Source organism: Myotis nattereri (assembly GCF_964212035.1).
Source record: "Myotis nattereri genome assembly, chromosome: 14".
NCBI classification, from domain to species: domain Eukaryota; kingdom Metazoa; phylum Chordata; class Mammalia; order Chiroptera; family Vespertilionidae; genus Myotis; species Myotis nattereri.
The window spans coordinates 23,740,919-23,759,311 of NC_138089.1; the positions used below are offsets into that span (position 1 = coordinate 23,740,919).

The window sequence follows — 18,393 nt, forward strand, 5'->3', positions numbered from 1 at the left end:
ATATGCTAATTAGACCCAACAGCCAAACAACCTTCCAGATGATCTTCCCAACAAAGCAGGGGTTGGGAGGGCCAACTGGGACTGTGTAGGGCTGCGAGGGCCGGCCAAGGCTGCTAGGGGCTACGAGGGCTGGCCGAGACCTTGAGGGCCGAGCCCTTTGCACGAATTTTGTGCATCAGGCCTCTAGTACAATATAATCATAGAAGTGACATTCTATTAACTTTGCCATATTCTGTCAGTTAGGAGGAAGTCACAGGATTTACTTGCAATCAAAGGAAAATAATTATATAAGGGCATGGATCATTCAGTCACCGTAGGGTGTGTCTAACACAGAAGGTAATTAGAAAAGTCTGAATTACCTATTTCAAATTGTGTAAAACAATCTCCTTGCCCTGTTATATTTGATCCTCATTTTTATTTTGTCATTGTGAAAGTCCTTGAGCTGTGTAATATTCCATAGTCTGCTCCCAGGGAATTTGCATGATAATAAAACTCAATCTTAAAGGTTTCTTTTTTTAATTTCATCACAAACATATGTTTCTTCAGAATCAAACCATACAAAGCCTAAGAGTGGTATTTGCTCTAATTTGCTCCCATAAATAAATTTTACTTTCCATTAAACATATTCAAAGGGCATTCTGATTTAGCTTAGACTTGCTAGAGGTTAAGGAATTACTTAGAAATTTAAAAAATACATCTATTTCAACCAGAATATCTGGTTATAATTTCATTTAAATTATTTTAATGTTAATTAAGGTATCTCTTGCAATATTCAGCCTGCTTAACTGTAGATGTCTCAGTTATATATTAATCATTTTCTATACTAGATAACATTTATTTTTGGATTGCCTTTGCCATTTGTAATTTTACCATTTATATGAATCCATGGAAAATTACAAGGATTCAACTCATATTGAGTAAGTGTCCAGGCATTTAGAAAATAATGGGCAATGATTTCTTAGAATAATTGGGCTGCGTCACATGGTTATTAGAGTTCTAGCAGATAATGGAGTAGCTGTTGCCTCTGGAGTGCCTACCCTACTGTGTTTGACATCGTTTTTCCAATTGACTCACCATTTTCTCCCTTAGAAGGTTTAGAAGCATTGAGTTCACAGAGACCTATGATTATGTCCTATACCCACCTCTTTCAGTACAACTTTGGACAACATACCTAACCATTCTCTTTTTTGAAATTCTCATCTGCAAATGGGAATAATAACATTACCTTTATTGTGTGGCTGTTATTACCCTTGAATGAAATGGCAAACATAAATCCTTACCACCATAGAAAAACACATAGTAAGGACTCAACAAATGGGAGTTATTTTTTTAAATTGCAGTAATAGTAGACTCCCTTATCTGTGGTTTCAGTTTCTGTTACCCATGGTCAAGTGTAGTCTGAAAATATTCAATGCAAAATTCCAGAAATAAACAATTCCTAGGTTTTAAATTGTGTTCCATTGTGAGTAGCATGATGAAATCTCACCCTGTCCCACTCAGTTCCACCCAGAAAGTGAATCACCCCTCTGTCTCATGTATCCACACTGTTTACTCTACTTCCCCTTCGTCTACTTAGTAATCAACTTGGTTAACAGAATGACTATCAGTATTGTAGTATTTATGTTCAAGTAAACTTATTGTTATAGTGTTTTATTTTAGCATTAGTTATTGTTAATCACTTACTGTGTTTAATTTGTAAATTAAACTTTGTCATAGATATATATGTATAGGAAATAGCATAGTTTATATAGTGTTCAGTATCATTAACAATTTCAGGCATCACCTGGGGGTCTTTGAACGTATCACACTTGAATAAGGGGGTCTATTGTATTCCTCAAAGGCATAACAGGACAGCATTGCTGCCACGTGTTGGTTAGCATCAGAACCAAGTTGTGACAGAAATGTTCACTGGCTGTCACATTGGATAAGACTTTTCATTGCAAGTGAAAGATATACAACTCATAAGAGGGGGAGAGATGGGTGACATAGTGGCTCAAATACTTTGTCTGAGGTAGGGCTCTTTTACTATCTTATATCTACTTTAATATGAATAAACTTCATTCAGTCACTGCCTCTCTCAAAGTGACCAAGAAGGTGTTCCTTCACAGTTTGTTTCTATAAAATACCTGTGGTTAGCTCTGATGGTAGCACCTTATGTCATGTAGTGAGCCTATAACTGTGATGAGGGAAATGTAGTGCTAGGATTGCCCAGCCCCAGGCCAATCAAAATGACGATACATGGGTGAGCGAAAAGTGATGGTATGTTGGGGGGAAGGATCAGTGCTAGGTATTACGTCAATAAATAAAACAGCAGATGTAGATGTTCAATACAGCTATATATAAGGTAAATGTTAATTATGTATGTTATAGTTTTTGGTAGTATGAATCAGATATTGATTCTGGCTGATACTGAAATAAACAAAACACCCAAATTTATTAGAAGGATAGAGGATTGATAATAAAATCTAAGAAAAGAGTGGGGAAACAGAATTCAGGAATTTCAGGACACATCTTCAGGAATGCAGTTTGGCTCTTGCTTACAGAACCTCTGGGAATTAACCACAATTCTTTTTTAAATTGTTCTAAAGAAGAACTGAATTGTAGGGAAAACATGCAGGATGTGCCTAGGCTTGGGGAGAACTGTGAGAGTTCCTTGTAGAGCATGGCTACTAAGAATATGTCCAGTGGGAGAAGGGTTACTTCCCAAATCCAAATCCAAGGAGCCTTTTGAAAGAAGTGCAAATGGATGTTTGAGAGGCAAGAATGACAGAAGGCTCTGCAACCACATTCTCCACTCTCATGTAGAGCCCCTTCCAAAAGAGGTTCATGAAATTTTGAATCAAGTGTTCTGGGTTTTAACCATGGCTCTACTACCAACTATGTGATATTAACCACATCTATAATGATAAAGGATGTCCCGAAATTCACGCAAGAAGTAATTTTGATAGAAAACACAGGTTTATAATTACAAATTGTAAATTTTGTATTAATTCATAAAGTATACAGTATAGGGTTATGTATGGAACAGCATATCGGGTAAATGGCCTCCACAGAACAAAAAACTGGATTATCATGTTGCGATAGCGAGCACCATTAACTGTTATTGCCTGAGCAGCCGCATTTCGGTCATGGAAAATTTCAACAAAAGAGTGTGTATGTGCCAGCAAAGTCTTGGAGGCCATTTACCAGATATGCTATTCCATACATAACCCTATACTGTATACTTTATGAATCAATACAAAATTTACAATTTGTAATTATAAACCTGTGTTTTCTATCAAAATTACTTCTTGCATGAATTTCGGGACACCCTTTAAAAGCGTAATATGCTAATTAGACCTGACATCCTTCCGGCTTACCTTCTGGATGAAGCCGGGCTTGCAAGAGTGGCCCAGGTCCTGGGTGCCAGAGGGAAGCCGGTGCCAGCAGCCGTGGGACGGAAGGCCTACTCTTGCATGAATTTCGTGCATCAGGCCTCTAGTTTGTTAATATTTCCAACCCCTCACTGTGGATAATAGTGGGACCTATGTCTTAGGCGTCTAGAATGAGAAAGGGGAGTAGCTTGAATAATGATGTGATGAAGATGTGGCCAACCACTAGTTGATTGGGTGAGGTATTACTAGTTTTATTAATAATTTGACTAATGTTGCCATAGTAATGAAAGTATATATTTACACAAAACAAAAAAAATCAGTGTTTTTTTTTTTTCTTTTAAGACCTCATGGCATCATGCAATGGAAAGAATCATGGGATGAGAATAAGTAGATATGAGTACTTTTCTGATACCCATTGTGATCAACCCTTTGGCCACCTTCCAGTGTTTGCATGCATGACAATAAAATACATGAGAGAGATAAGATGGTTACTCTACAGGAATATTTTTATTATTAGATAACGTTTTGAGCATTTACTATGTAATAGGCACTGATTTAAGCACCTTTCTGTATTAATTCATCTAATTCTCACAGGCTCTTTGAGGTAGGCTCTTTAATGATCTCCTTGTTATAGTTGAGGAAACCCAGGCATAAAGAATTGAAAAATTTGTCCAATGTATTTTATCTAAAAATGGTAAAGGTAGGATTCAAACTCAAGCACTATATGCTTATCTTCTTAAACTGCCTCTCATCTATACAAAAGATACTACTGATTTATCCATTATCTTGTTTAGCAGACTCAATAGGAGTTAGAAAAATGTGGAATATTGTTAGAAAAATGTTTGAATATTGTGCCAAAAAAATTGAAGAGTAGATGAGCTTTAATGGGAAATACTCTCTGGAGAAGAAAAACGACAGTGGGGGAGACAGAAAACAAATTAGCTTCTTCCTTCTTCAACTCAGCTCACCATAGATGCATTTTTCCTGGTTGACAGATGTTTAATGTTTCCTTATGTTTATAGACTTTATGGATCAGCAATTTCCCATCTTCTACTTGAACCCTTATGAAGGAAAGAAATTACTGACTCAGATTGATTAAATTAATAGAGAAATAAATATATGCTCACACACATTGTAGAATAGAAACAAACATAATTTTGTACCAAACACTTGGAAGGAATTAAAAAGATGAAAATAGAAAAGGCACCATGGAGATGCTTATTGTTTTGAAGAAATACTGTGTCTTAGGAGTAAGCAAGATCATTATGTAGTGCTGTGTTTTCACACCATCTGTCAAGGGTCAACAGGTTGCCATTATGTAGAAGTTATTTGAATTCTAGGCATCTAATTAAAAATGTACCAGCAACTGTTCCTTAGCGTTCAACTCGGAGTGAACATCCCGCTTTTAAATAAGAGAGGCATTTGCTGTAACTGACTCTTCTTTTGAAATGTCTGAGATTCCTCTGAACTCACTGAGAACAGTGTGGAGGGTCAGGAGAAACTTGGACATTGATGAGAAGTAGTATAGGGGCCAGTGACATGAAGAAGCTTTCCAAGAGATTTTGTTTGTATAAGAACACATTTTTTTTCCCCCCTGAAAATAGCATTTGTGAATTGACAGCAGTCTGGAAAGCCTTACAATCTGATGTGTTACGAATTTTTGCAAACAGCATTAAGCATGCCGTAGGGAAGACATAATGGAGTGAACCGGGGTTGTGGATGTAGGAGTAATTATGGGGAGCAGCTCTTGCATAAGACCCTTTCGGTGTGTTTATGAATCTTGCAGAGGGGGAACGTGATACAGGCCATTACCACCTCAACTGAACCGAAAGACACAGCATTCACACCTATCCATCCATTCCCTTACTCACAGGACCACTGAAAAACTGCCCACCCAATAGGATTAAATTCCTAAACTTGGAGCTAGTACAAAGTGTGTGTGTGTGTGTGTGTGTGTGTGTGTGTGTGTGTAAGAAGGAGGAGTAGGTAGGCAGCTAGAGGAAAAGAGGAGGGCTCTGTTTGGCAGCTCTGCTTGGTCTGCTTGTCACTCATCCCTTGGAAGTTTCTGGGAGTAAGCTCTGGGCACTGAATTAGGCATTTGGCATGTGAGGTGGTGATTCTTTGATTCCAATCAGTCTTTCCTTCCTTTCCTTCCCTTCCCTTCTCTTCCCTTCCCTTCCCTTCCCTTCCCTTCCCTTCCCTTCCCTTCCCTTCCCTTCCCTTCCCTTTCCTTTTCTTTCTTCTTTTCTTTTGTTGTTGTTAATCCTCATCTGAAGATAATTTTTTTCCATTTTTTTTTTTTTAGAGAGAGTGGAAGGGAGGGGATGTGTGGGGGAGAGAGGAAAACATTGATGTGAGAAAGACACATGGACTTGTTGACTCCCATATTTGCCCTGACTGGGGCCAGGAATCGGACCTGCAATCCAGGCATGTGCCCTTGACCAGGAATTGAACCCAAGACCCTTCAGTGCGGGGGGCGAAACTCTAACTACTGAGAAACACTGGCCAGGGCCCAATCAGTTTTCTTGTTGCACACATAATCCATCCAAACAACATGTACTCTTCAAATATTATTTTAATAAAGTTACTATCCAGTCAAAAGGTATCTGATAGTAGGATGTCAGCACTTAAATATGTTTCTTTAGAACAGTGGTTCTCAACCTTCCTAATGCCGCGGCCCTTTCATACAGTTCCTCAAGTTGTGGTGACCCCCAACCATAAAATTATTTTCATTGCTACTTCATAACTGTAATTTTGCTACTGTTATGAATCATAATGTAAATATTTGATATGCAGGATGTATTTTCATTGTTACAAATTGAACATAATTAAAGCATAGTGATTAATCACAAAAACAATATGTAATTATATATGTGTTTTCCGATGGTCTTAGGCGACCCCTGTGAAAGGGTCGTTCGACCCCCAAAGGGGTCGTGACCCACAGGTTGAGAACCTCTGCTTTAGACTTTTATCAAATTGGCCACGTCCAACATATGAGCAGATGGCATACTATATATTTTTATTTTTATCTGAGTTGTTTTTAAATTGTGAGTGTGTGTGTGTGTGTGTGTGTGTGTGTGTGTGAGAGAGAGAGAGAGAGAGAGAGAGAGAGAGAGAGAGAGAGAGAGAGAGATGTATTTTCCCTCCAGAACTCAGTATTGGTGAAGTTCTAAGCCTCAGTAATAAAAACAGTTTTTCAGAGATGCCCTGGATAGTGACAGATCTATCAAGACAAATCACTATAACACTGATAATAACAGCAGTCATCATAACACCTGGTATTTGCTTTATTTAATCCTTTCATCAGCTCTATTAGATAGATATTATTTACAGACGAGGAAACTAAGGCATTTAGTGTTGAGCGGTTGCCTCAAAGATCCCATTTTAGGAGAGGCACATCTAGATTTAATGAGGACGTCCAGGGGTAAATTGCCCCCTAACTCCCTCCCTCCAATGGGCAGTGCCTCCGTTCAGTACTTATCAAGATCCAGTTCATGGTGGGCACTGTCTGGTGCCAGTGATACATGGAGTCCCAGCCCCTGGGAGCTGCTGGGGCAGAGGAATGTGGACCGACATCTACACACAGTGAACAAACGTGTATCAAAGATAGTCCTGTAGGACAGAGAAGTCAGTGACTAACTCCTGGGAAGCAGAAAAGGAAAGATTCTATGGATGCAGCCACATCTGAGATGCCTTTTGATGTACAAGCAGCAGTTTCAATGATGGGAAGGGATGTTACAGAAGACAGAAATAGCACACGTGCTGTGCACGGGGTGTGAAGCAGCTCTCTCCTGTATGTGGGAAGACACTCTTCTAACACCTTTTCTCACTCAGATCTTGTTTTTAAAAAAAAGTTGAATTCACAGTGTTGGCTCTGGATTGACTCAAAATATAGATCAATTTTTCCTAAAAGATAGGGCAATTTTTCAAAGTCAGACTGAGCTTTCTATCGAATTTATTGGAATGACACTGGTTAAAAAAATAATACAGGTTCCAGGTGCACAATTCTACAACACATCATCTGTACCCTGTATTGTGTGTTCACCACCCCAAGTCAAGTCTCCGTCCATCACTATTTATCCCGCCTATACCTCTTTTTACAATCCCCTCCCCAGCTTTCTTTTCTTCTTATTTTATTGATGCTTTATTTTTAAAATACTCTTTTTAGAGCAGAGATTGAGAAGAAGGTACAGAGATTCCCCATATATCCTCTGCCTTCACACTTGCATAGCTTCCCCCATTATCAACATCCCTCACCCGGAGTCCATAGTTTGCCTTAGGGTTCACTCTGAGTATTGTCATTCCATGTTTGGACAAATGTGTAATGTAGCCATCATCACAGGCTGAATTAGGACAGAGATATGATAAAATACAGAAGATAAACTGAGTATGTATCTTCCCTAATGGCTACCACATACTCCATTCTGCAGTAGGCCAGGGGAGAAAAAATATATATGGCAGAGGCAGAAATGGACCAACCTAAGATGACAGGTGGAAAAACACAAAAGGAGAAATGTTTTCTCAGGGTCACTTTGTATGGAAGGGATGTAAGTCAGGCAACATCTTCTTGAACTTCTTGTGATTCTTGAGAGAGAAGAAGAAGGGCGCTTGCAGTAGGCGATGGGGGACTGTTGAATATTCAGGGGCATTTTCCATGTGCCAGCACTATGCCCAGGGCTTTGCAATCTTTCATTGAATGTACCCACTCAACCAGAGTGCAGTAGTTACCATTATTAGCAACATTTTGTAGGTCAATTTTACACAGCTGCTAAGAAGTAGAGCTACGATTCTAACTCAGATCTAAGAGACTCAATTTTAGGGTGAACCTTCAGGCCTCCTGACAATCACCTAGCTGTCCTTATCATGATCCCTTCCAGGTGACTTCCTTCTGGGAACCTTCAGACAATAGTGACTATGGGTACTTATGAATGCACACGAGTACGATGACAGGGATGCTCAGTGTATGGAGAGGCTGGATACAGATTCATTTCTATTTGCACAGCTATGGGGAGAGTGATGTTAAAATAGTTCATGTTGAATGAATTTTGAACTGTTACCAATATTTGGTTTGAATTATTTTTTTCCTTCAAAGGATTTTTTTTTTGCTTCAAAAGCTGATTATGTGTTCTTGAAATAGAGAATAGAATGTATATGCCCTAGTTTAGATTTCTGGAAAACTTGTACTTGAAGTTATGAAATTCCATTTTGAATCAGGAAAGCCCAATTTATTTAATCTGCTTATTGCAGCTTTCTGTGATAGGATTTATCAGAAGGCTGAAAAGTCTTCCTGACCACTGGCAAGTTCTTCTAAATAGGAGCTATGATTAATTGTGATCCTTTCACTGATTAAACATCAGTGACTAATCCTCTAATACAGTAGGAAGTAACCGCTGCTCTAATTATTGGAAAATGCAGGAATGAGGATTCAAAGAATAATATAAAGTTATGATGATGATATCAGATTGTAACAGCTATTGTAACTGAGGCTTCCTGAAGTCTTGTGGCTTATTTAATTTGGGCAAAGAGAACAAAAATCTTTAATAGCTATTTTGAAAGGCTATACCGTCTTTTTGTAATTGCACCAACTATGAGCAATATAGTAATATTAAACCCACTACATGGGAAATACTGAGCTAGAGAAAGAAAGTGTTGGATGCTAGAACTGCTCAATTTAGTTTTCACATAGATCAGGACCTTTGAAGAGGTAAGAGCCTTTCTTGTACACAATGACTCCAAAAGGCAGTGATTAAACCCAATTGGTGGATCCCATGGATTCTAGGCTGGAAGGCAGGCCCTATAATCCACTCACTCCGCAATTGACAGTTTACCTAGTCTCCTCTGGAATACCTCTCATCATGAGTAGTTTTTGTTTTGTTTTGTTTTGTTTTGTTTTTGATTGTTTGTTTGTTGTTGTTTGTTAATCCTTATCCAAAGAAAATGTTTTCCCATTTATTTTTTAGAGAGAATGGAAGGTGAGAGTATGAGAGTAAGGGGGAGGGGAGAGAGAGAGGGGGGGGGAGAGAGAGAGAGAGAGAGAAAGAGAGAGAGAGAGAGAGAGAGAGAGAGAGAGAGAGAGAGAGAGAGAAGAGAGAGAAACATTAATATGAGAGAGACACATCAATTGGTTGCCTGCCCCACCTGCCCTAGTCAGGGCCAGGGATCCAAACTGCCACCCAGGTATGTGCCCTTGATTGGAAATTAAAACCATGACCCTTCAGTCTACCAACTGTTGCTCCAACCACTGAGCCAATTCAGCCAGGGCATGACTAGTTTCTTATATCCTAGAGCAGCTCAAAGCATTTTCAAGTAGTTTGGAATATTAAAACTTTTCTTCCTGCAACTTCTACCTATTGGTTCTAATTTTAGTTGCCCCATACTTTTAAGATGTATAACACAATTTTAGATGTTTAAAATATAAACCTTTGTAATAAGCAGAAGAAGGAATTCTTAAGCAAATTGTAATGGGGTTTTAAAAAATGAAATTACATGCTATATTTACCCAGAAACGCTTCAATAAAATATTGAAAATTAAAAGGAAGTTTCATAAATAAAAACCAAATTTGACCTTTTAACTTGGATTCTGAGGTTCATTAGAAAATGTGTACCTGCCTCTTTATTATTAACTAGAGGCCCATTGCACGAAATGTGTGCACTGGATGGGGATGTCCCTCAGCCTGGCCTGCGCCCTCTTGCAGTCTGGGACCCCTAGGGGATGTCCGACTGCCGGCTTAGGCCTGATCCCCAGGCCTAAGCTGGCAGTCAGATATCCCTCTTGCAGTCCGGGATCCCTCTCACAGGCTGGGACCCCTTACTCCTTACCACCTGCCTGCTGGCTGCTCCTTAGTGCTCCGCTCACTGCTCCTTAGCACTGCCTCGGAGGCTGGAGAGGATCCCACCACCGCCGCTGGGCTCGCTAGCTGTGAGCCCGGCTTCTGGCTGAGTGGTGCTCCCCCTGTGGGAGCGCACTGACCACCAGGGGGCAGCTCCCGCATTGAATGTCTGCCCCCTGGTGGTCAATACGCAACTGGTAGTTCTGCAGTCTGGTTGATTTGCATATTACACTTTTATTATATAGGATTATTACCTCCAGTTGGAGAAAGGAGGATGGTGGTTAAGGGGAATTCTAGCTGCATGATTTGAGTTCCCATCTCAACCACTTGCTAGTAGCAACACTTTGGGTCTCAGTTTTGGAACCAGTAATAACAGTACCCACATAATGGGATTATTGTAGAACTGTAATAAGATCATGTTTATAAAGTTCTTAGTAATGGGCCAGATCCATAAAAAACACTCAATAAAATCTTTATTCAACAAATGCCCATTGATGGCACATGTATCTCACCCAAGGAGTGATTCTCTTTATGACACTGTGTGGTCAATCCTTGCTCAGAAAAAAATATATATATATATTTTCACAGTTTCAGTTTTTCCACATATTTTTCTGGCAACCCCTAAAAAAATAATTTCTTTATGTTTTCCCAGGGAATGGGCATCACTTTGCAAAACACTAGTTAGCTGCAAAATATTGTTATTGGCAGGTAATTTGTTAAGATAAGAAACAACAGTCAAGATAAGAAAAATACTTATGTCATTTTCCCAGAATATCCTCTCCCTTAGAGGTAATGTTTTGATTTACTACTTAATATTCTCGAAAGATGCCACATCAAAGCTTCCCTCCTTAAACTCATTAAAGTTTTTCTTTTGACCTATTTTAGGACAGGCCTCTGCAGTGTGATGTTCATCTATCTTTCTGTTGTCTCTAATGAGACAACTCTGCCCTTATTTATGTCACCTCTCTGAAGAGCCCTTTTGTATCTAATTATCACCTAAACACTTCTCTCAAAGGAATAAAGTTTCCAGTCTTCATGTTAGGAAACCAGGTCTTAAAGGTTTTTTTTTGCCATAAACTTATGATATTTTGTTAGTTATCACCAATCAACCAGTTACTAAACAGTAAGAACAGCCATTATTTTCCTTCCTTTCTATTTACATGCGGCTGTCCTGAATATTTGTGCACAGTCCTTCATGCATTGTGCCCTGCAATTTTCTGCTCCTGTAAATAGCCTTTTTCAGCTCTTGGTATGTAAGCTAAGTCACCCATTGCATTTGGGACAGCATTTTCTGTGCATGGGTGGGTACGGTGTCTTTTGCTTCTTAAAATTAACTAAAGAGATCTGTCTATCCTGGCGACTTGGCCATCACCTATGTTAATTCTATGGTGCTGATAAGCACACTTGAGCTTCTCATAATACTCAAATAGTGATGGGCTGTGTCGCCAACCCTCAAGGCTATGATGGCACAGATCCTTCACAGTGAGTGGCAAAGGAGCCCTCATAATGCATGTATATCTTTCTCTATTTAACAAGTTACAGAAAAGATGCAAATCTATTCAACCCACAGTGGAAACACATCCTATTTTTGAGATGCCTACACAGAGAACATTCATTATTTCTAAACTAGATTTGAAGAATAGAGCATATATAATTTATTCTTCAGCCAGAATTAAGTCTATCTAGAGTTCACTTTTTCCCTGAAAGAAAAAAAAAAATTCAACCCTGGAAACAAATATAAGATTGAATTATAATGCACACATTAGACTGGTCCAGTAAAGGCACTAACATTACTGGGTGCCTAGGTTGTGACACACAGTGTCCTAGATCTTTTAAATACTTCCTGTCCTTTTATGTTTAAAACAAACATGAAGAAATATTGTTTTCCCCTTTTCTAAAGACAGAGCTGTGGTAGATGGATTGTGGTCTTACCCACGCCTTTCTATATCCATGCTCTATGCAATGTGACTGGAGTTTAGAGAAAAACTCCAGTTTTTCTCTACTGCTTGACAAGGGCCAACCTTGTGACTTGGTTTGACCACTAGAATGTGGTAGAAATAGACAGTATGCCAGTTTCCAGTCTAGCTCAAGAGGCCTTCGCTACTTTTACTTCCTGTCTTTGAACCCTGCCCAGGTGCCATGGCAACACGCCCAGGCTAGCCTGGTGGATGATAAGAGATCCAGGCTCTAGTTCTTACCCTTGCCACAGCCAAGAGCCGGCCAACACCCAGACACATGAGCAATAGTTTTCCTAGGACACCCAGCCCCAGCCTCTGACCTGGCTAACTACACACTCATGATTCAGCACTGAGGGATCAGCCAAGCCTGGCCCCGGCCCCAGATCAGCAGGACCGCATGGAGCTCTGAGCAACAGTACGTGCACACTGCTTGGAACCATTGTGCTCCGGGCTGGCTGGTTAGAGAATAGCAATCTGAAGCAGGGGGCTGTCTTCCAGTCAGCCAGTGCCCTGATGCTGCTAATTTACAAAACGAAATGTCCAGTCTGGTGAGGATCACAGTTAACTCATTTGGTTCTGAACAAATTTCAGAGGAACGGATCTTGTCTCCATTCACAGATGAGGAAACTGAAGCTCAGATGGGGCTCCTTGAACCAGGTCACTGGGATGCAAAGTGGCCTGGCCAGGATGGGGGCCCCAGTCTGAAGCCCAGGCTCTCCCCCTTTTGATAGTTCTCTTGTCCCCCATCTTCTTCTCATGTTGGTGTTTAGCAGTTGTCTTAGGAAACCCTCCACTTTAAGCAGTCCTTACAATTTGATGCTCTGCGAATCCTACAGAATATTTTAGTAAATAAGTACTTTTTTTCTGTCCTTTGCCCCAGGTGGTAGAAACACACAAAACCCCAATTTCTTCTCCCAAAGGAAAACCCACAGGTGATAAGGGATGGATTTCACGCACCATAGGATTTGACCAAAATGATGTCAGTAACTGCACTTTTGAGGTTCTATGATCCTCATTCTAGATAACCCTTCTCATTGCAGCTTACATCCCGTCTGAACCCCGGTACCTTCCTCCCTGGCTGTAGCTTCCACTGCATCCCTTTGGCAGGAACCACCGGCCACACTGACTTCCATCTTGGTCCTCAGTTGTCCCGCTTTAGGTTCATCACTTCGCTATTCCGTGCTCCGCCTGGAAATAAGCCCAGACCCTAGAGAGGCCCATGTTTCTCCTCACTCAGCCCCAAATCTAATCCACCTTCTGACAGAAGCTTTCCTGTTTACAATCCGTCCTCCAAACTCTCTCCCTCTTTCCATCATTTTCTTTTCTTCAGATCAGTTCTCACCCGCTGACATTATCTAATTAACTGATTTATTTTTTATCTTCTGCCCCAGAGAAAGTCATTTGGTCTGGAAATTTTCCTGAAAACTCTCAAAAGACCCTGCTCACTTAACTGGTTTTCTGAAAGCAGAGGTCTGGGGACAAGAAACCTGGGTGAAGGCCTCAGCGTCTTCCAGCATCAGGGCTTTCTCTTGGGCTTTAATTCACGAGTTAGCTCTGCCCTGCTTCTGAAATCAGAGTGCCACGCACTGCCCCGGGGCTGTAACTTTCGATCACATTTTCAATTACTTTCGGCTGCAAGCAGTCCCCCAGGTTTTAACAATTGTCCTAAGAGTAAAAGACACTCTTTCATTTCTATCAATTAATTCTCCATACCCAACTGAAGATAATGTCCAACAATAGTAGAAATCTACTCTCCCCCGTGGATCTCCACCAGGAGTCTAGGAGTCAGGACTGCCAGCAAACTTTTATGTTTTTTGTTTGGTTTTTGTTTTACTCGTCGTTTGCTTTCATCCTGGCTTGGCATCTGTTAGAAAGAGCAGAGGTGGATCTAGGTGCTAGGGGACCGAAACTTATTCAGTGTGGTGGTGGGAGGCCTCTCAAAAAAAATTATACATAGCCCTAACAGGTTTAGGTCAGTGGATAGAGCGTCGGCCTGTGGACTGAAGGGTTCCCAGGTTTGATTCTGGTTCTGGTCATCGATGTGTCTAACTCTCTACCCCTCTCCCTTCCTCTGTAAAAAAATCAACAAAAATATTAAAAAATAAAAATATTAGTATATATATTAATATTTTTATTGAATATATAAAAATATATTTACATATCGGGTATAGGGCCTTGCAAGAAGTTATGCTACTGAGGAGCCCTAAGCTAAAGCTTCATGAACTTTGCAGTGCATCACAATCATCTAGGGCTGTATTAGAAACCTATGGATGCAGAGCAGAAGCCACACTTTTCAGTGTCTCACAAGTGTTGTGAGGAGGTAAAGTGAGCTAAGTACAAGCACCTTCATGGGGTGAGTGAAGGGACCCTGACACCCAGAGAGAGACAGATGCTTTTCTGAAGAAGGCGTCTGTGACTCCTCCCCAGCGGACACATGGCCACATCTAGCAATTGTTTAAACTCAACCTTCCTCACTCATGTCGCGGCCCTTTAATACAGTTCCTCATGTTGTGGTGACCCCCAACCATAAAATTATTTTCGTTGCTACTTCATAACTGTAATTTTGCTACTGTTATGAACCGTCATGTAAATATCTGATAGGCTATATGTGTTTTCCGATGGTCGCGACCCACAGGTTGAGAACCGCTGGTTTAAAGCATTTGGACACAGGATATTTTTTAATCTTGAAAGTTCCCAATTTAACATGCACCAAATAAATATGTCTGTCGGGAGTAAACTCAGACTACTAACTTAAAGTTTGTGATCTCTAAAATAGTTGTTATGTTTGCAAAAAGACGTTCAATGTACTTTGAAATATGAATGAGGGAATTATAACTGCTAAAATATGGTTATATGTTGGCATACATTGAAGATCTAGCTTGTAAGAAGAACCATGTATCTTATTCAGCCCTCAAACCTGAAATATACATCAGCAACTCTCATCCCACTTGTAACATTGATATAGGATTAGAAAGTCTGTTTGGTGTTTCCATTGTTTTTCAGGAAAATTTCAGTCTCACCCGACTGCTTATTTCTTCAGTCATGCTCTCTCACATGGTTCTTTGCACAGTGTCTGGCACATAAATAGGCACATAATATTTAGTGTTGAATTCATTGAGTGAAATGTAACTTAGCCAAAGTTTACTTTAACCTTGACTTTCCCTGTCTAATCTCAAATTTGAGAGGGCCTTAATCAGTGAACAACATAACAGGACTTCATTTGACCAAAGTGTTTGATTTTGCCCTACCTGGTTTGGCTCAGTGGTCAGCCCCTCCCCCTCCCTCCTCCCCCAGCACTAAAGGGTCATGGGTTCAATTCCTAGTCAAGGGAATGTACCAGCATTGCAGGTTTTATCCTGGGCCCCATGCGGGAGGCAACCATTTTGATGTGTTTCTCTCACATCTTTCTCTCTCTCTCCTCTCTCTCTCTCTCTCTCTCTCTCTCTCTCTCTCTCTCTCTCTCTTCCTCCCTCCCCCTTCCACTGTCCCTAAAAATCAATGGAAAAAAATACCCTTGGGTGAGGATTAACAACAACAAAAATGTTTGATTTTGATTTCTATGTCTATTGTGAATATAGGTTTCTATATGGATTACAAACATCTGACTAGTAATAATAGTATTACTAGTAGTCATAAGAATAATAAAATAATAGTAACAACAAAAATAATGATATTCATTGTTTATATATGTGCCATGCACTATTTGAGTGCTTTACACATATCAATTCATTTAATACTCATAATTGACATTATTTGTCATTTATGGAAAACTTACCTTTTAAAGTTTAAGCTAGGAATTTTTTTAAATTATAAAATAACTTAGTAAAACCATCCCATAAACCTGAGGTCAAGCAAGGAAAAGGGAAACTTAAAGGAAAGACTATTTACTTTTACATGAAATAGACTCAGCGAAGATGTATTGGTTACCCACTGTGAGACAGATGCTTGGCTAAACACCAGGCTACACACTGGTGAGCTAGTGAGTAAAAGAGGTGAACAGACAAGAGGCTAATCCTCAATTTCCAAAACCATGCCACTCTCCTACCAGTGTGAACAATGGGAGGTTGAGGGAGCCAGTGGGACTTGAGGTTTGCCCGCTGGGTACGTCAGGTGGTTCCTCTAACCCGCCTTCTGGGGCACGTCTCCACATTTCCATTTATGCACAGACGTGTGTGTTGGTTGTTAGAACATTTCAGAGATCTGGCAGCTTTCCAGGGTCTTAGTTCTGTCATGACCCCCTGGAGCAAGTTTCCCCACAGTGCTGGCATCCAGTGACAGTAGCTACACCTGTTTCTCCCATGTTTCCTGCTGAAAATTCTGGGTTTTTACCTATGCAACATTTTTTATAGCTTCAATAAAATTGGATGCAAATGTCTTTATCTCTGAGAAAATTGAACAGGCAGTGGTACCACCAATGGAGCCATTAGCTTATAAACTCTTTTTGTGCGAAATCTTTTTATCTGATTCCCTGCAGGATGTATCTTAGCTTCAGGAGAAGATTAAACAAAGATGTCAGCTTAAATAATGATGCTCTGATTGGCCCGAGCTAAACGATTCAGAGAAATAGCCTGTGCTGTTTCCTTCCCAGGGAGCCCACGGGCTCATAGTATGAGATCTGTTACAGGGCGTGCACCTCAAATTAACAACCGTGGTTGAGTGCAGTGTGGCTAAAGAACCTATTTGGCTCATCAGAAAATGATCAGATTTAGAATGGCCTTCCTTATTCTTAAAATGATGGAGGTGGACTAGAGAATGAGTAAGATCTCTTCCAGCGTAATGCAAATATCACATGTCCACATTCAAACTATACCTTGCCTTATATGGTTGAATAATGTCATTGATTCTTTTCTGCAACTTCAGACAATTGTGTTACCCATGTGAATGCAATATTGAAAGTTGGTGGGCATTAGTGAAATGGTAGAAAAAGTAATGTTGGTAGGGCCTTTCGAATCAATATCTACATCCATTTTGGTATGTTTGGAGTTTTGGATGTAATATTTTCTTAAAACTGAATGTTACCACAAACCATCTAGGTTTCAGATGAAGGGAACTGATCCATTTTCGAATTGTTTTTACGTCAACTCATCTCTAGTTGCCTATATGTTCCAGGATTGTGCGTTAAGTGTCTCTCCATTTGTTAATTATGTCTTTCCTCTTTTTTTTTTCCTTTCAGTGTTGACATAACCTATTTTCCCTCATGGGAGTACAATATGATTTTTAACTTTAATACTGGAATTTTGCAGCCAAAATTGACACTGTGGAATCATAAAGTAGCATAGAATAAAAATCCCTTAAAGATACCCTTTTACAGCTTTCTAATTTTTCAGATGATAAAAATGATGTTCAGAAAGAGTACATGGTTTGCTTAAGGCAATGCTTTCCAAAGGTTTTCATAGCAGTGCGCACAGATGGAAGATAATGGCTTGCTTATGACAAGCTGGTGTAACATTTTGAGACTGTCAGTGGCTATAGCTGACCAGTCCAGGGAATCCAGGAACTGTGGGTATTTTCTGGCCTTCCTGCAGGCTGAACAATTAAGATCTAAGCATATTTTCCCTCATTTATGACACATAAATGTCATTTCCCTCATACACCATTTGCAAATCTCTAGGCTAAATTCAACTGGTATCAGAGCCCAGTCTGCATTGGCTTCAGTAAAATGGCATTTATTGCCTCGCACAATATAGAAAAAATTGAGGCTTGATGTAGTGGATCAAACTTCATGTCAAATATCTTCATTCCTTAGCTCAGATTGGCTCTTATCTTCCTGTATGTTGGCTTCACTGTCAAGAGGTTGATAATCTCATGATGGCAAAATGGCTTCAGCAGTTCTGGACTCTTCAGACTCTTAAGATAAAATCCTATAACAATGAGATGCTCCTATTCAGGATTCCTTTAGAAATTCTTCAGACATCTCATTGGTTTTGAATGGAACACAAACCCATCCCCAAACCAATCAGTGAGGTTGTTTCTAGAAGGCATTAGCATTTGAATTGGTAGACTAAGCAGAGAAGGTTGCCTTCAGGAAGGTGGGTTGGCCTTATACAATCCATTAAGGGCCTCAGTAGAACAAAAAGGTGGAGGGAAAGGGAATTGACTTCCTTCTGGAGCTGAGATATCCATCTTCTCCTGCCCTCAAACATGGGTGCTCCTGGTTCTCTGGCCTTCGATATTGAACTAAAGCTTACACCATTGGCTCCATGATGTACCCAGAAGCAGAATATATAGAGA

At 40.1% G+C, this 18,393-nt stretch overlaps 1 protein-coding gene across 3 annotated transcripts in view; it reads left to right on the forward strand.

Annotated features, from left to right (window-relative positions):
- GRM7 (glutamate metabotropic receptor 7) overlaps nucleotides 1-18,393 on the forward strand; it is a 743,749-nt gene that overhangs the window by 318,681 nt on the left and 406,675 nt on the right. The window lies entirely within an intron of this gene.